The sequence below is a fragment of the Halichoerus grypus genome, chromosome 10 (genome assembly GCF_964656455.1).
Source record: "Halichoerus grypus chromosome 10, mHalGry1.hap1.1, whole genome shotgun sequence".
Classification (NCBI taxonomy): Eukaryota; Metazoa; Chordata; class Mammalia; order Carnivora; family Phocidae; genus Halichoerus; species Halichoerus grypus.
Window position 1 is genome coordinate 123,406,134 of NC_135721.1, and position 19,662 is coordinate 123,425,795.

General features: G+C 41.3%; 1 protein-coding gene across 3 annotated transcripts in view; it reads left to right on the plus strand.

Annotated features, from left to right (window-relative positions):
• The first annotated feature begins 45 nt into the window (after window positions 1–45).
• PKIG (cAMP-dependent protein kinase inhibitor gamma) overlaps window positions 46–19,662 on the plus strand; it is a 93,457-nt gene continuing 73,840 nt past the window's right edge. The window contains exons 1-2 of one of the 3 annotated variants that reach the window (XM_036096065.2): window positions 46–173; window positions 617–650. The gene's annotated coding sequence lies outside the window, so the exon portion shown is untranslated. Of the gene's footprint in view, window positions 174–616; window positions 651–4,849; window positions 4,981–16,738; window positions 16,900–19,662 lie in introns of those variants that run through there. The other 2 variants (XM_078057240.1, XM_036096063.2) reach the window with 2 other exon arrangements.

The window sequence follows — 19,662 nt, forward strand, 5'->3', positions numbered from 1 at the left end:
GAGGAGGCGGGGCTAACCCAGCCCGGCGCGGAGGGAGGAGGCGGGACTAACCCGGCCCGGCGCGGAGGTGGGAGATGCGGCTAAAGCGGCCCAGAGCTGCAGGAGCTGTGAAGGCTTTATTCCTTCACCTCACTTGTGTTCACTTGGGAGCCCGTTATGTGTCGACATCTGAGGTACAGAAGTGCACAGGAATTTACGGCCTACTTAAAAAAGGAGTCTGACACTGAACATACATGTACCACGACCCGTTGTGATGAGTACCATGAAGTAGTATGAGGGAATATCCTTTCAATAAAAGTTTATTTAATGCTTACTATGTGAGAGGAAAATAATGTAGCTGGGGGGGGAGTAATCCCGGAGGGGTGTTCTGAGGAATTTATATTTAATCTGAGAACCGAAAGACAAGTCCAAGCGAATCGGGGAAGGATGGGTGTTGTTTCTGAAAATGAGGGGTATACACGCCACTCGGGGTACACGAAAGGGCCTCGGGGTGCATGAACGCATTAGGTAGCACTGAACGGCAGAGTCAGAAAGCCCTGTTTCAAAACAAAGAGAGTTTGAGACTAGTACTTTACTTAACGTGTTTCTAACATTCGCTTACCTCCATTTTTGACAGAGCGAAGGCTTCATTTTCCAAATCTCTCCAAAAGGTAAGCCCATCTGCAGTTAAATAACATTTTTGGGGTTTGTGTGTGTGCTTGCAGAAGTTCTTTGATTTCTTCCAAGCAGTGTTACTGAACCCCAAACTGGGCTGCCCGTCGTCGCTCCAAAGGTCGATACTCGAGAGATGATTGCTTGGAAAGGAACAGGAGCTTTGTTCAGGAGGCTGGCCACCTGGAGAGAAGGCACACTCTTGTCCAAAGGCCAACTCCGAGGTTTCTGCCTGGCCCAGGGATTTATTAAGGGGTTTAGGGCAGTTAATCAGTAGAGGGAGTGGGGTGGCCCCAACATTTCTTGATTACGTGCAGACTCGATGGTGCCGGCTACAAACGTTATTGCAGTGCTCAGAGGTTGTGCAAGGCAGTCTGGCTCCTTAGTTCCCCGGGGTTTGTGCAAGAGGGTCTGGTTTCTGTTTTGTGAGGTGCAGAAGTGCTCTGTTCTTTCTAGGAAAGAATGCACGATCTATAGATACACAAAGAAGGGTTAGTTAATCAGTCATTCAGGCTCAGGGTGTTTGCTGAAGTTTAGATTACTAGGTTGGCCGGAGGGGCCAAGGCAGCTTCAGCAGTGCTGGTTTTCCATTTAAGAAGTGATGTAAATTTCACTTTGTAAATTTAAGTAAAAACTGAGGGTCTATTTAAAGAAAAAGTTTTGAGAAGTGATTCACATATATACATAAAAGTGCAGGTGGTATGCAGATATGGCAACAATGATGAGACTTATACAGATGACTAAGAAGGGAACATTTACCTGGGAATATAAGAACCTGTAGAGTTTGGAATCCTAGAATATTTAGATTGGAAGAAGCCTCAGAAATATATTTGAATCTGTTTTTTTACAGAAATGGAAAAAGGCTCAAAGTGGAATGGTTTACCCCAGGCCACAGAAAGGGTTGATGGCAGAGGAAGGAGAATTACTCAAGCTTTCCTAATTCCCACCTGAGCCCTTCACCCCACCACCCCCCAACCCCTACCACCAAATGCCTGCCCAAGCCAGGTTGCTTTGCGATCACTGAAAGTAACCCTTCCAGATAACCCTTAAAATCCTTATGTCTTTCTGTTTGGGTACTGCTGGACTGGGCTGAAGAAAGCTAAGACTATGATAAAGTCCACAATCAAATCCCATCAGGAACATACCTGTACTCAAAAAAGAATCAGATTTATTTAGCTTGTTCAGCAAGGGAGAATTCACATCAGAGAAAACATGAGGTATCTTGCTAACAGAGAATTGGGAAGAGCTTATTGTAGGATTTGGGTTTGTGCTGGGTATCTGTAAGGAGGGTTTAAGCAAGTGGGGAATGGTTTTGAATTGGATACAGTCAAGAAGCAGGGGCAATTCAGTGGTTAGCTATCTTACTGTTTTACCCAGGAGGTGGGAGGATTGAAGTGGGGCCAGAGTTATGACTGAGAAGGAAGCAGGACACACTCATGTTAGAAGAGGAGGATGTTGTCATTATTTGTGGTTCCACAGTGGCCTTGTCCTTGCCTTGTTCCAACTACAGAGTGGCCTTGTCTGATACTTGTTTACATTCTGTGAGCGCTGTTTAAGTTCAGTGAGGAACATTGGGTCTAGCTGGCAGCTGAAAAAGTTTCATTTTCTCGTCTGTGGGATCCTGCCCATCTCTCAGGGTTTCTGACCCTAAGTGGTTGAGTGTTCCTCTTCTAGGTGGCAAAAGTGGGGAAAGTGGATCATTTGCTCCAGTTTTCCACCTCATGCAGGAACCCCTCAGCAGCGTCTCCTCTAGGGTGGGGAGCTCACTGCCAACCAAGGCAGCCCCTCCTATCTTTACATGTTGATTGTCAAAACTAGGTTGTTTTTTCCCCTGGAAGGGGGGAAATTTTTCCTCTACCCTCTAGGTTCAGAGATGGGGCTGGGGAGGCCTGGAGGCTTTTATACCATTCTGACAAAGGATGATAAATTTTAAATTTGTAGAGAAGCAGTAAGACAATGAAAAGGAGTTTAGGCTATTAGGGAAGCAGACTGTGGGAAGGTAAATACAAGGGGGAAACTAATGGAAGATAAGGATTGTTTTAGTAAGGTGTGTTATGTAGACTTCTCTCACTGATAAAAGTCTGGAGTTAGTGATCTCCTATGATTAACTTCTGCTCTTCCTGATGGAGAGGAGGTGGGCAACAGAAATTTATAAGGGTGAGAGCAGAGAACTTTACTGTGTCTTCTTCTCAAATACTTTCAGCTCAAAATACTCCTTATGCCAAAGTGGCATATTCTGATTCGTTACATTCGTATATATTGTTTGAAAAGATAATACAGGTACTTGTTTTTTAGAAATACTGCATAGAAGAACATACAGTGAAAATGTATCATCTTACCCCCTCATCTCCCAGATCTCTTTCCAAAGTTCATATATGCATATGCCAGTATTATATGTATTATGTCATTCCCTTTTTACATGTGGTAGCATTCCAGCCACATAGTGGTGCATGATTGCTTTTTTCACTTTTTTCATTTATTCAATAAATATTTACCACGCTCTTACTATGTGCCAGGCAGTTCCCAATGATGAGAAAGCAGCAGGGAACAAAACAAAATGCCTGCCCTTAAAAGAGCTTCTGCTGTAGCAAAAAGAGACAAATAACAAACAAAGATAAAATGTCAGATACTGACAAGAGCTGTGAAGAAAAATAATAAAACAGGCGAGGAGAACACAGAGTTGGTGGGGCTCTGCTATTTTAAATAGAGTAGTCAGAGCAGGTGTTTTTGAAGACCTGATATTTGAGCAGAGATACTAAAGAAATGAGAAAGCAAGCTGCAGCGATATCTGGAGGAAGAGTGGTCCTAACATGGAACAGCAAGAGGAAAGACCATGAAACAGAAGCATGTGTTAACAAAATTCAACCAAGTAAATTTGAAGATCTAATTGGCTTTATTAAGTGATTCATCAATCCAGTAGCTCCCATCTAGCAAGTAGAGAGGCACTCCCAAGGAGTTATACAAAATGGAAGCTTTTATAGGAGAGTGAGAGCAAGAAAGTTATTAGCAAAAGGAAAGGATTTTTCCAGGCAAGGCCACTTTCTAGGGGAAAAGCAAGTTGTCTTTCATGCAGATTACCTTGTCCTTCTTTGGGGCATGGAGAGGGCCCAGGTGGCAGACCCTTTGGTGAGGATTGAAAAATTCCTGGCTGACTGGTTAAGACTATATTTCTGGGGGAGGTTGAAACTGCAATTAGATTTCGTATTGAGCACCATTTGGGAATTCTAAATGACACCATTTTGGGCCTGTGTTGTTGTTGTTGTTTTTTAAACACAGGCTACCTAAAAACAAGGCCAGTGTGGCTGGAGCATAAACAAGAGGGAAAATGATGAGAGCTGAAGCTGAACATGGTAACAACTCTGGATTTTACTCTAAATGTAATGGGATAACTGTTGAAAGGTTTTGAGCAGGCGGAAGGACGTGATCATGCTCAACATTTTGAAAAGGACATTTTGGCTGCAGGGTGGAGAACAGACTGAGGGCAGGGTTGGGTAAGGTTGGGAGTAAGAGTAGAAGCAAAGACAGACTAGTTAGGAGACCACTGGTATAAGGGTAGCTTAAAGATAGGTCTTTAACGAAACTATATTCACATCTATGTCTACTTCGGTCTCTCTTAATTCTTGCTGTAGTAATTCATTTTATGGGAGCAATGGATATCCTTTGTGCTCACCTTCCAGTATATCTGCAGGATTATTTCAAGAAATACAATTGCCGGTCAGAAGCTAAAGTAAACTTGCCATATTGGAATGAAATCTGATGATCTAATTCTCACCTTGAGCCCAAAGAAACAAGTTTATTCATTCTTTGCCACACGACCCCGTCTGAGATTAAAGGGAAACGCATCTGCCACTCCTCCCACATCAGTTTTCTCGACTTTAAATATTCCCAGTCTAGCAAGCTTCTGCCTATGGCCCTGTTCTCCCCTCGAACCGTCCCCGTATCTGGTTACAGAGAGATAAACTGAGGCAAAGGCAGGGTCCGAGGTACAAGTCCCCACCCCTCCCCCGCCTTACTGTCTCCTTTTCCCTCAGCATTCCTTTCCTTTCCCCTTCTCCCGGGGCCAAGTTCCAGGCTGCCAAACCCCACCTTGGTCCCTCGCGGCTCAGGACCCCAACTCACACTCCTTTTCCTTCCTCCGGCCGCTCGGAGGCCGCGGAAGGGGACGCGAGCATCCCCGGTCCCTTCCGAGCCGCCGTAGCGCCCGCCGCGGGAGTTCGGCAGCTCCGGTCGCCAAGGCAACGCGCTCCGCTGCGCGCTGCGGGCGCCAAGCAGCCCGGCGGAGGCGCAGCGGGCCAGCGGCCCGGGCTCGGCGAGGCGGCGGGTCGGCAGGTGAGCAGGGCCGGGCGGGCAGTCGTGACCCAAACGCGCCGCCCCGGCGTCGACTCGTCGCAGCAGGCCGGGGGCTGGGGCGCGGGGCACCCCCGGGAAGGAAGCTGGGGCCAGACCTTTATCCCCTCCGCGGCGCCGGGGCGGCGCCCCCTCCTGCTTTTTAAACCCGCTCGGCGCTGGCTTGGAGTGCGCTTTAGGCTGTTTTCTGTATTTTGGGCCCATTGCATAGTCTGACCTGAAAGTTTCTTTAAAAAAAGAAAGCCCCTCTTGTTTAGGGTTTGGGGAATAACTCAAAACTGCAGAAAATGTATGTCTGTGCGACTCTCCTGGGCCAGAGAGGATTGACTTCATTGTGCATCAGTTTTCCCATCTGCTAAATGGGCATAATAATAGTTGTCTTATAAGGCAAACTATATTTAAAACCCTTGCAGGTAAGTCCTCAGTATCTTGGAGCTTTTATCATTACTACTACTACAGGAAAGTCCTTGATTGAGCATGTATTGTCCGCCAGGGCCTGGGCGGATCGCCAGGGGTAAAGTGAATGAGACATCTTGTCCTCAGGGAACTCCACAGTTTTACAGTGTAAGTAAGAATTCATTGCGATTCGAGCTCTGGTTTTGGACATACAGGGGACAGTGAATGCATAAAGAAGGCAGTTAACCTAGATTTCAGGGAATGAAGCTAGGGAAGGTGGTCAAAGGGAGATTCTAGAAGAGGATGACTTCCAGAATGAGACATGAAGGCTGTCTGTGTATTGGCCAGATGAGAGGCTGGTGAAGTGCACAGTGTTCTAGGCAGAGAGAGCCGCATGTGCAAAGCCCAAGGGATAGAGTGCAGGCTTATTGGGCCTCTGCAAGGATTTCATAGGCTGGATAGAGACCCATTCCAAGAAGCTGAAGTGGTCTGGCCAGACGATGTTTGAGAGATAAGCAGGTGCCCCTTCTGAAAGACTTTCCTTGTATCTCCCTGTAAGTTTTAGCTTGGGGGCATTGGGGAGCCATCAAAGGATTTTAAGCAGGCAGTGAGTGTATGTTCATGTGTTTGATCAGAGGTATGGTTTCAGAAAGATCAGGGTTTTTTTTGTTCTCTCTTGGCCTTCATTCCTCCAATCTGTTTTCCACATTGTAGCCGTTCATTTATGGCGATTCAAAAAATATTGCTTAAAATATTTATTTATTTACTGAGCATCTGCTATGTGCCGGGCACTGTGGGGGCAGTAAGGACTTAGATCCCTGCCCTCATGGCATGCATTCCAAACATGTTCCAAGGTACATTTGTGGGGTACAGATATGAATCCGGTACAGCTGGAACTTAATATTGGAAGAGATTTTAAAAAAAGAGAAGAAAAAGAAAAAAAGAAAGGCCTAGATCATTCAAGGCCACTGTGTTGCACACTCCTGGAAGAAGAATTCACTTCGCCTATACTAAGAAGGAATGACCAGAGAAGTAGGAGGAAAACTAGGAGAAGGTAGTGATGAAAGCCGAAGGAAGAGGTTAATTTTGCTGGATGCTGCTTAGGTTTCAAGTAAAAGAAGTTAAACATTAAAATGTGTCCTTCGGGTAAATAAATATGGAGGTCACTGGGGACCTAATTGAGCAGATTTGGTGAAATGGTGGGGGCGGAATCTAGAATATCGGCAGCTTCCAAAAGTTCAATGTAATATATCAGTGGGATGAGGAGAGAGTGGGATGTGAGAAAGTAAAGACAAAGTGTAGGCAGCTCACAGGAGTTTGGCTGTGAAGGGAGAGAGAGAGAAGGCTGGAGAGCGACTGGGGAATAAGGTGAAGTCTTAAGCACGAGAGAGAGAGAGAGAGAGAGAGAGAGAGAGACGTGAGCAGATTGAAAGGCTGATGGCAAAGAGCCAATAGAGAGGGGAGAGGCTGAGAAAATCCAGATGAAAGGGGCAAATCAATGGCACTACTTTGCTGAGAAGGGAAGAGTGGATGACATCCACAGCACAGATCTTTCACAAGGAGTCTGACAGCTTCTCCGGAAGCCAGGCAGTTGCCCACAAGGAGTGCATCGGTGTAAGGCAGCGACAAAAAATATATAGGAGGTGTAAGTGTGGAGGGGAAGTTATATTTTCATTATCGTCAGCCATTGAACTAATATGTGTTGAGCACGTTTCATGTACTAGTCTCCATTAGTAATGTGATCTTGACAACAGTCCTGTGAGATAGCTTCTGATTCCCAGTCTATGGATGAGAAAATTGAGGTGTAAAATGCATACCCTGGGTCATACAGGATTTGAATCCATGTCTGCCCGAGTCCAAAGCTTTTACTCTTAATCACTGTGTGGATGATATAATTGTCTACCTATGGTATGATGATCTGCTGAGAAGATTCAAGAGAATTAAGTTAAAAATAATTAGATGTAATCAGGTTAAGTAAACAAGCAGGTAGAATGGAGACAAAAAGCAATAGCTTTATATAAGCACTAATAGTCACAAAATGTAATTGTAGGAGACATGAGAATAACAACGTGAAAAATAAATACCTGGGAACAAACTTTCAAATAAATGTGCCCAGACTAGCTACATAGAGAACAAGAGTGGCTGGAGGGGAGGACGCTGGGTACAGGTGGGTGTTTGGATAAGGAGGAGGTATTTTTGTTTGGGAAACTCAGGGTATTGATACCAGAAACAGGGCATGTAAAAAAAACAAAAACAAAACAAAAAAACCAGGTGTCTGTCATAAGACATAATGAGAAAATATGCAAGATGTTGACTATGATGTTTTTATTATCTGAAAAGCTGAAAACAGACTGTTTAAATTATGGTGCAGTCATATGATATATACTATCAGCCATTAAAAAAGAATGAGGTGGGAGCTCTCTCTCTCTCTATATGAGAAAGATGTTTACATCATATGGTTCAGTGTGAAAAGCTCATCACAGTACAGTGTGTTCTTATTTTTGTTTTTTTAAATGTATACATACACATTTACAGGAAAAATGTCTAGAAAGATTAGTTCTTTAAAAAAATTTTTTTAATTTTTAATTGTGGTAAAATGCCCATAACATAAAATTTACCACTTAAACATTTTTAAGTGTACAGTTCAGTACTGTTAAGGATATTCACATTGTTGTGCAACAGATCTCCAGAATTCTTTCTTCTTGTAAAACTGAAACTCTGTATTATCCATTGAACAGTTTCCTCATTTCTCCCCCCGAATCCCTGACAACCATCCTTCTACTTTCTGTTTCTATGAATTTGACTACTCTAGATACTTTGTATAAATGGAATCATATAATATTTGTCTTTTTGTGACTGACTTATTGCACTTAGCGTAACGTCCTCAAAGTTCATCTGTGTTGTAGCCTGTGTCAGATTTCCTCCCTTTTTAAGGTTGAATAATATTTTATTGTCGGTATACGTACATGTTGTATATACATTGTACGTATAAACATTTTGTTTGTCCATTCCACAGATGGGCACTTGGGTTTTTTCCACCTTTTGGCTGTTGTCAGTAATGGTGCTATGAACAGGAGTGTACTAGAAAGAGAAGCTCTGTGTGTCTGTCAGGAGATTATGGGGAGACTTTTATTCCTTTCCTTATTGCCTTCTTTTCCTTTCTTTTATGAGCATGAATTGCTTTTATAATCAGAAAAAAGCAATAAGGATATGTCCTGTTTGGGGAGATGGGGGAGTAAAAGGTTAAAAAAAAAGGGGGGGGCCTGATCTTGGGCAGTGGCAGTAGGAATGGAATGGAGAGGGCAGATTTGAGAGACATTTCAGGAGAATTAACTAGAAGGTATGGGAGGGGAGAGTGGAAGACTGGCCGTGCCAGTGGTGAGAAGGGACATCAGTCCTGGAGGGGCTTAGACTAGTGGGAGAAGGGAGGATGTCAGGCTGGAGAGCCACCTGAGCCTTTGTTCCGGAATTTGGACGTTTTCCTGAAAGCAGAGGGAAGCCATTGAAAGGAAGGGAAATGACTAAATCAGAATTGCGTTACAGAAAAAGAGCACCCTGATTCCCTCCAACCCATTCTACAAGCTGAAGCCAGATAGTGCCAAGTTTCCCTTTGTGTTACTTAGGCTTGGACCTCTGCTAATTTCCTTTTATTTAAGATGAAGCATTAGTGCTGAAAGATATATATCTACTCTCCTAAAAGCACCTGGAATATTTTAAACAAAGTGCTGTTTAGATTACATTGATTTCTAATTGTGTTCAGTTTATCTCAACAACACAGTCTCCTGTAAATTTACTTTTGACCTTGAGCAGAGGAAGTATGAATAATTGGGGAAGTAAACAAGAAATATAAACAACTCAAGTTAGAGAACTTCAATATATTGCTAATAAATTTTGACACTCTCCTCTTGGGAGAAAAGGGCCAATGTTTAACAAACACTGTCATATTAAGGAGATAGTACAAAATAAAAATTCTGGAAAGTTCTAATAGACTCAGCCCATTACCTATTTCTACTCCGACAAAACTGTACTCTCTGTTTGCTTCTAGAGCATCACAGAGAGAGGGAAATATCATGCTAACATATATAAGAGTTTTGCAGTTTATATTATAAGGGCTGGGCTTTCAAAAGATGTGAATCTATGATCTCATTTCATTCCTCCTAACAATTGTGTGAAGCAGGGATTATCATTCCCATTTTCAGATGAGAAAATGGAAGATCAGAGGATTCAAAAGACCTCCAAAGTCCTACATCTCCTAAATTCTGGAGTTTGAATCCAGGTTTCCTTTTCTTTTTATATTATAGTTTCTTAATATGGGAAATTTTAAACACATACAAAAGTACAAAGAATAGTTAATAAATACCAGTATACCCATACCCAGTAGTTATCAACATATGGTCAGTTTTATTTCATCTATAATGCCCACTCCCTCCCTCCCTTGGATTTTTTTTGCACCTTGGATTATTTTAAGGCAAATCTTAACCGATAGATCATTTTATCTGTAAATGCTTCAATATGCATCTAAGAGAGAAAGGACTTTTTCTCCCCATTATCACAATACCATTATCACACCTGAAAAATGAACACTAGTAATTCCTAAAAAAATCTAATATTTATTTGGTATTCAATTTCCTCAGCTATCTCATAAATATCTTTTGACAACTGGCTTGTTTAAATTTGGATCCAAACAAGGTCCACCTATTACACCTGGTTAATTGTCTCTTAAGTCTTTTAATTTATAGCAATTTCTTCTCTTCTTTTTTTTTTCCTCTTTGCCTATTATTTGTTGAAAAAGTAGGTCATTTGTCCTGTACAACTTCTCACATTCTGGATTTGCCTGATCACATCCCTTTAATGTGTCCCTCCCTTCCCTTTATTTTTGTGGCCATTATACTTAATGGGTGGTGCTGTGTATCTCATCAGCAGGCAGTAAGTCTAGTTTTCTCACTGGATGTGATTTTAAGATTGATCATGGGGCTCAGGTGTTGTTAGCATGGCCCATCCATTATAAGTGTCTCATCAGTCTTTCATAGAATGGTTTTAGCTCCTATTAATGGTCATTGTCCAGATCTATTATTTCTTTAGGGGTTGGAAAATGAATCTAGGTTTTCTGATGCCAAGTCATATACTCTGTTAAATCCCACTGTCTCCTTATTAAAGGAATGTTTTGCACACTGTCCTGTATTCTCTGCTCTGGTAGGTGGAGAAAAATCCCTCAATTAATAATTCAGCTTAATATATTTTTTTAAAAATAGAGCCCATATGCTGTGTCCAGTACTGGTTGCTCACAACATTGCTTTCCTAGGTTGGTCTTACGTATTGGCAAAACCACACGGTGGAAAGGCTGCCTATATCAGTGGTTTTTAAACTGCACCTTGTTATACATTAGTATTTTAAAGAACTATTCGGGAGAGGAGTTCCAGCATTTTTTTTTTTTTAATGAAAAACCAGAATAGAAAGAACAACAACAAAAAATCAGAGTGCAGGGGGCTCCTGGGTGGCTCAGTCATTAAGCGTCTGCCTTCGGCTCAGGTCATGATCCCAGGGTCCTGGGATCGAGCCCCACATCAGGCTCCCTGCTCGGCGGGAAGCCTGCTTCTCCCTCTCCCACTCCCCCTGCTTGTGTTCCTTCTCTCGCTGTGTCTCCCTCTGTCAAATAAATAAATAAAATATTAAAAAAAAAAAAATCAGAGTGCATCTCATATAGTAAGAATAAGCTTTGGTTTGTAAAATTTTTGTTTCAACTCTTTTTAGGTATGTCTGAGCCATGATATAGAATGTATTTCTTATTGAGGTCTTGGTCAAAACCAGATTGTTCGAGTGTTCAGATGACTACCCTGAGACATAGCAAGTTTCTCAGTCAAGGATTCAGTTATGTTCCAGTGTACTACTTATGAAATAGTACAGTATATTGATTGATTTTAGAATTTCCTTTGAAGGCTCTTTTGGGTGACTGCCAGTTAACCAAAATTACATGACCCCAGTGACCTATCCTCTTGTATTCAAGTTGAAGAAATGTGAACTCTTCAGGGATTTGTTTTTGATTCTCTTTTACCCTTGAGGGTAATGTAGATGATTCCAGTCAGCGCTGGCATCATTAAAAGTCATGCTGGAGGGGGGCCTGCTGGCTCAGTAGGTGGAGCATGCAACTCTTAATCTCCCGGTTGTAAATTCGAGCCCCATGTTGGAGGTAGAGACCACTTCAAACTAAAATCTTTAAAAAAAAAAAAAAAAAAAAAGTCATGCTGAGGCCTCAGCAACATGAGTTGGTTGGGAACGGGGAAAGACCTCAGGACAGGGCAGGTGGAGAAACTGACTCAGCCCTTAGCCTGGCCTCTGAGGCATGGAAATGGGGTAAGGCAGCCATGATGGTAACAAAGATAGCCCTAATACTATTCAGACCTTGGTTGGAATTGGTTTAGGACATGGGCAGATAGGATATTTAGTGACAACGTGATAAGGGATTAGGAAATGCAGATGTTGGACTACAGTATACAGTTAACATTTTTAAAGCTGTGGAGACGGAGGTTCAGAGAGTAAGTTGCTCAGAATCAGTCAGTAAGTGGGGGAACAAAATTTCAAGGGTTTACCAAATCCTGGAAATAGTCTGAATAAATGTTGATGCTGAGTAAGTTCCTTAATAATAGTACCTATTGCATGGAATTGTTGTAAGGATTGAATAAGTAGTTAAAGCACTGAGCACAATAAGTAGTAAAAGCATTTAGCACAGCCTTCCTATGAGAACCACTCAGTAAATATTAGCTATTATTATTTCCTTTTTAAAATAATGAACCCATTTTACTTTGTCTATTTTTAACCTCTCCTTATTCCAGAAATGATTAAAGCTGTATTACAAAGATTCTTTTCTGTTATTGTTGAGATATAATTGACGTACATCATTGTACTAGTTTTAGGAAGGCAACATAATGATTTGATTAATATCATGAAATAATTACCACAATAAATTTAGTGAACATCCATCAACACACATAGTTACAAATTTTTGTTTTGTTTGTTTTTCTTGTGATGAGAATTTTAAGATTTACTCTCTTAGCAACTTTCAGATATGAGATCATATAGTATTTGTTTTTCTCTGGCTTGTTTCACTTAGCATTATGCCCTCAAGGTCCATCTATGTTGTTGCAAATGACAGGACTTCCTTCTTTTTTATGGCTGAATAATACTGCATTGTGTGTATATACCACATTTTCTTTATTCTTTTTTTTTTTTTGGAAGATTTTATTTATTTGAGAGAGTGAGTGAGCAAGAGAGCACGAACAGGGGGAGGAGCAGAGGGAGAGGGAGAAGCAGACTCCCAGGACTCCAAGATCATGACTCGAACTGAAGGCAGACGCTTAACCGGCTGAGCCACTCAGGCGCCCCTTCTTTATCAATTCTTCTGTCAGTGGACACTTAGGTTGTTTCCATGTCTTGGATATTGTAAATAGTGCTTCAGTGAACACGGAAGGTGCAGATATCTTTTCAAAATAGAGATTTCATTTCCTTCAGATCAATACTCAGAAGTGGAATTCCTGGATCATATGGTGGTTCTATTTTTAATTTTTTGAGAAACCTCCATAGTGTTTCCATAGTGGCTGTACCAATTTACATTCCCACCAACAGTATAAAGGGTTTCCGTTTCTCCATATTTTTGCCAGGACTTATTTATTATCTGTTGTCTTTTTGAGAAAAGCCATCCTAACAGGTATGATGTGATACCTCATTGTGGTTTTGATTTGCATTTCCCTGATGATGAGTGATGTTGAGTACCTTTTGGCCATTTGTATGTCTTCTTTGGAAAAAAGTCTATTCAGATCCTCTGCCCACTTTTTAATTGGATTGTTTGGTTTTTTCCTATTCAGTTGTGTGAGTTATTTGTATATTTTGGGTATTAACCCTTTATCAGTTATGTGATTTGCAAATATTTTCTCCTATTCTGTAGGTTGCCTTTTAGTTTTCTTGATGGTTTCCTTTGCTGTGTAGAAGCTTTTTAGTTTGATATAGTCCCACATGTTTATTTTTGCTTTTTGTTCCCTTTACTTTTGGTGTCACATCTAAAAAAAATCATCACCAAAAACCATTGTCAAGGAGCTCACCTATGTTCTAGGAGTTTTCTGGTTTTAGGTCTTATGTTCAAATCTTTAATCCATTTTGAGTTGATTCTTCTGTATGGTATAAGTGGCCCAGTTTTATTCTTTTGTATGTGGCTGCCCAGTTTTCCCAACACCATTTATTAAAGAAACCATCCTTTTCCCCATTGTGTATTCTTAGCTCCTTGTCATAAATTAATTGACCGTATATGTGTGGGTTTATTTCTGGGCTCTCTATTCTCTTCTGTCGATCTGTGTGTCTGTTATTTCTGAAATATGTCTCACGATGTAAAATGGATAAGCCTCTTGCTACCGCCTGCTTGGTTTCATTTTTTCAGCTGCTGCCTTTGCTTCTATATGGACTGCTGACAGGGTTTAACATTCAGTGGTTCTTAATGATCTCTGCATGTTACATGTGGTCCATGTGGCCATATTTTCCAAACCAAAAAATTGGTTTGATGAGTATAGTATACTCAGAGGATCAAGAGAACAGCATACTTTTTTTTTTAAGATTTTTTTTTTTTAAGTAATCTTTACACCCAACATGGGGCTCGAACTCACAATCCCGAGATCAAGAGTCGCATGCTCTACCGACTGAGCCAGCCAGATGCCCCTAGAGATCAGCATATTTTAAAATAGTGCAGTCTTGGGGAAATCCTAGATGTGCTTTTATGTATCCTGAGGAAGCAGTACAAAGTCATGGTGAGGACTGGAATTCTTTGGAATCCTTTGGACGTGACTTCGAATCTTGGCCTAGGCACTTTCTACTTTCCTGCACAAGTTACTTAGCCTTAGCCTTTCTTTCTAAACTTTAGCATTTCCTCATTTGTAAATGGGTATAACCAGAGTTCCTTGTCTCATGAGGATTGCATGAGATAAACGACTCAGCACAAGGCCTGGCAAGTAGTAAGTACTTGACATATAAATGTTAACTGTTGTCATTATTATGAGGCCTTTGAAACAGGTGCCTTTTTTGCAAAAGCCTGTAGAAGAACAAAAACTTCTAAAGTAACTCAGGATTTAGTAAATTACTGCATAATAACTTCTTTATTAGGCCTGCTATGGAAAAGGCACAGAAATATTTTGAAGACCCAGTGCCCAACTTGGCATGCCCCTGGGGAAGACCTGACTTTCTCACAGTATTTGAATAACTCTGAGCACCTATTCTATTGCCTCTAAGATGATCTCTTCAGAGTATGGATATTTTTTGGTTCATATTAACTTGTATTTGTTCCAGAAGTAGGACAGACTTCAGCGTTAACTTAATCCACTACGAGGCTTCTTTCCCTAAGATTGTCTTGATTGTGCCCTCCTCAGGTTGTTGGCTTCATCCTCAGGCCAGCAGCAAAATAGCTGTGGCAGTTCTGGGCCCCAGATCCATGTATGGACCCATCAAAGGAATTAAAGATTCTTTCTTCCCGTGTTCTCCTAAGTGAGAATTTTTCTCAGAAGTTCCCAGAATAGAGATGCCTGGGTGGCTCAGTCGTTAAGTGTCTGCCTTCAGCTCAGGTCATGATCCCAGGGTCCTGGGATCGAGCCCCGCATTGGGCTCCCTGCTTGGCAAGAAGCCTGCCTCTCCCTCTCCCCCTGCTTGTGTTCCTGCTCTCGCGTTCTCTCTCTCTGTCAAATAAACAAATAAAATCTTTAAAAAAAAAAAAAGGAAGAAGAAGAAGTTCCCAGAATATTAATCCTAGAATCTCATTGGCCTGAACTGGGTCATGTGCCCATTCTTGAACCAAGTCCTGTCACCAGGGCAATGCAATGCCTTTTGGCTTAGGCTTGGTTCTTGAACAAGTTATTTATGAGGGGGATGAAATTATCTTTAGGCCAGTCAAGAACAGAATTGTGTTTCCATTAGATGTTTTTCTGTGAGCATGAGGAATGAGTAGATTCGTTAGTTAGGAATTATTGTTGGCTGCTGATAACAGTGCTTTAGATAACACAAATCATTTTTCTTTCAAAAACATTAGTCCAAAGTAGGCAGTCTCTTGCTGGCGTGGTGGTTCCACAGTGCCATCAGGCCATCTACATCTCTCTCTCATTCTGCTTCACCATCTTTATCACATGGCTGTCACTCTCATGGTCACGTTGTGGTCACCAGTGAACTTCTGGCTCTAACCAAATAGTCCTTCCTCAAGGCAGGAAAAAGTAGAAAAGGAAAGGGCAAAGAACATGCTTTTAAGTACTGGAAGTCCCAACCAACACATTCAGTTTATATCTTAATTGTCCTTTCTTATAGGTGAGGGATGCTGGTGAATGTAGTTTCTCAGCTGGACACATTGCTGCTTCCAGCCATCTAGGGATTTTGTTGCTGTGGAAGAAAGGGAAATGGCTGTAGGCCTGGCAACGTGCAGTACCCACCACAGAAGGCAGCCAGCAATCTCCACTATACCTTTCATTTGGAGGAAACCACGGTTGTTGTCATTTTTTTTTTTTTTAAGATTTTATTTATTTGAGAGTGAGAGCAAGAGAGAGAGAGTGCGCACATGAGCAGGGGGAGGGGCAGAGGGAGAGGCAGACTCCTCACTGAGCAGGGAGCCTGATGCAGGACTCCATCCCAGGATCCTGAGATCATGACCTGAGCCGAAGTCAGACACTTAACCCGCTGAGCCACCCAGGCATCCTGGAAACCACAGTTTTGTATACGTTTACTATCTATTCATGATTTTTAATCAAATAATGAAATCATATTCTACATGTGTTATAATTCATATTTTCCATTTAACAGCATCTTGAGTATCTTTTCACGTCAGTTAATATACAGTAGAAGCTTCTTCATCTCCACTTGCAGATGCTAGATTAACAGATCCTCTTCATTTTCACTATAAAATTTAGTGTTTAATTCCCATGGCCCTTTGAATGTTCTTGGCCAGTAAACAACTCTATACTATGCTGTCCAATACAATAGCCACTAGGCACATGTGGCTCTTTAAATTTTAGTTAATTTAGGGGCGCCTGGGTGGCTCAGTCGTTAAGCGTCTGCCTTCGGCTCAGGTCATGGTCCCAGGGTCCTGGGATCGAGTCCCGCATCGGGCTCCCTGCTCCACGGGGAGCCTGCTTCTCCCTCTCCCACTCCCCCTTGCTTGTGTTCCCTCTCTCACTGCCTCTCTGTCAAATAAATAAATAAAATCTTAAAAAAAATTTTTTTTAGTTAATTTAAATTACATTAAAAATTCAGTTTTTCTATCTCAAGAGTCACCTGTGACTATGATTACTGTGTTGAACAGGCCAGATACAGAACATTTCCATCATTGCAGAAACTTCTCTTGGACAGCCCTGCTCCACAGCACCAGCACACTGCCGTGCTCGCCTGTGTGGGTTTCGGGAGTTTGCGCATAGTGATTAAAGTCACCGAGTTGGAACCAGACTGCCTGCATTTGAACTCTCACTCTGCCATTTACTAGTTGTGTGACTTCAGGTAAGTTCCTTAGCTTCACTGTGCCTCAGTTTCCTTATTTGTAAAGTGATGGTCACGGTGGTACCTAGACTGTGAGGAGTAAAGGATTCAATGTATGTAGCGTGCTAATAACAGTGCCCGGCACATGGTAAACAACTGTAAGTATTTGCTACCATGATGATGTGATGATGTGATAATGGTGGGGATGGTGGGGATGGTGAGGATGGTGGTGGGGATGACGGTGATGACCAACAAGAGTCAGCTGGGTTTGTTCCCAAACCTATTCGTGCCAGTTTTACCTGCTCTTGTAATTGCAAAATAACTGTTATGTTGGCTAATGAGATTTGAGAACATAAAGGGAAAAAAAGACATTGTTTTTGTGAAAAATAAGTTTAGTATGTCTGAAAGACCTGATAAAGGACAAAAAGAAAGTTCTTGTGAAATTAGAGGTAGAAGAGACCTCTGAAGAAATTGAGGAAAACAATTCATCAAAAGATAGGTTTTTGCCTTCAGACTACTTTACATGGGTGTGGTTCATGCAGGAACTTTAATTACTAGAACTTATTTTCAAAGAAAAAGCCTTAAAAAAGGAAAAAGAAAAGAAAAGGCCTTGGTCCCTTATCAAGTCTTAGGCAAATGAACATACATTTTTAATGAGTCCTCTCTTTAACTGGCTGTTTCTGGTTTTTGTTTTTTTAATGAATTTTACCATGATTAGTCCTGATCCCATCAGGGAAGAGTGTTTTTTTTTTTTAAGTTGTTTTGTAGGGATTACTGTGCATCTGTTGAAATAAGACCAAACCCTACTGTTGGACATTTACATTGTTGCTTGGTTTTTAGTGTTATAGTTGGTGCTCTGGTGAACTTCTTTACAGATAAATCTTCTCTAATCAGTATGTTTTGGTCCCAGCAGTTCAGAGGAATCCTGCCCTTTTCATTGAGAGGCCTGGATTTTAATCTGGAAATGATTAGAATACCATAAAACAGGGCATGTGGGCATTCCAACCCTAATGTTGCTTTTGGATTTAGCTCCATTTCTTCTCGTGGGCCACTTGCTGATTTTAGGTAATGCTTAATGTTTGATACACCAAAAAGTTTGGACTGTCCCAGAAATTTCAGCGTAATGGAATATGTCCTGATGTGACTTCTTTTTCCGATTCACATAGCACTTTGAACTTTGCTTTTTATGGCATTTCTCATAAATAGTCCTTCTCTGTAATCATTTTTGCATTTGTGTTGTATTTGCTATTAAACTCTTAACTTGAGGATAGGAGTCCTTCGTTGGACCTTTATATATCCTAACATAGTGGGCCCCCACTTTGTGTTCATGGAAAGAATGGATGAATCAATGTCGCTTTCTTCTATTATGACATAGCCATCTTCCATAACACTGCCTTCGAATTCCTTGTTAGTGGAGGCTAGTCTTCTAGACTCTTTAATAGGTTAGATTCCACATTAGAGCAAAACATGTTAAATGTTTGTAAGGTGATTTTAAAACATAAACAAGGGTAGAATTGTATAAAAAGAAACCCCCATTACCCGTCATCTAGCTTCAGTAGTTATCAACATTTTAGAATCAATTTTGGTTTGGACAGAGAGAACATGAGGACTCTGAAGGGCCCGTTTTGATTTTGTGGGGGAAAGAAGCAGGGCAAGTATGATGGGCAGGGTGGAGAAAAAGGAGGTGATGGCCCAGGACAAACCTGCCCACCTCCCTCCTAGAATTGTTGCGAGGGTTACGTGAGTTCACATATGAACAGTGCAAAGAACAGGGCCCCCCCATACAAGGTGAGTGCAGCTCAGTGCAGCGGCTGCCGCATCATTATTGTCACCACTGCATGGCTTGAGGGAGTGGAGTTTAGCGGCAGAGGCACTTACTAACTTGTTGACCTTGGACATCAGCCTTTCTGAGCTGCAGTTTCTTCGTCTGAAAAATGAGAATGATAGTAACATCTTATATACCACATAAGGCAGTGCAATAAGGCATGTAAATGTGTTCTGGATTAATTAACGTTAATCACAATTTTCCAGAGTGATGTTCTGGCCTGGAGGGACCATGCTTCTGGAATTTTTTGGGAGTCAAGCCTATTACTTGTATGGATTCTTGTTCTGAGACTTCATGATATTAACAGGCCCCAGAGTCATTTGACAGCCTAGCAAATAAATATTATAGCACAATAAGCTTTGTTTCCATTTGCAAAATGTTTGTTTCTAAAGCATGAAAACAATTTTGCTTTACATAGCTTGTCCATATAAGCACTAGAAATGAAATACTTATCAACCACGTTAATAAAGGGATAAAAATAGTTTTCCTAAGGAACAGTTTGTTGGGAATTACTGTTGGAAAAATGTTGTGGCAGAATCTGTTTCATCATCTTTGAAATATAAACAGATTTTCATTTGTCTTTATTTTTCTTATAACACTTTGCTCAACTCCTAATTAAAAATAGCTTTCCCAAAATCCTCCAGGATTCCTCTTAAAAAAATCAGTTTTCTTTTTCTTTTAATGAAGTCTAAGTTTGAAACACTTTGCTTTCTCCTTAGTACTGCAAAGAATTCTAGTTATGCAGAACATTCATCCAAATCACATACATATCTGTCTGAGATAAGAATTAGTAAATACTGTGGGAAGAGAAATAGAATATCCCTGGTGGTTATAATACATTTCTGCAGTGTTTGTTTGGATGGGGCAGTCAGCTGTCACGTCTCCTGGGCATGAGAGTTACATAAAGCCCGGTCCGAAGGTCGGTGTCCTACACTTATATTCTCAAGAAGATTTTCTCT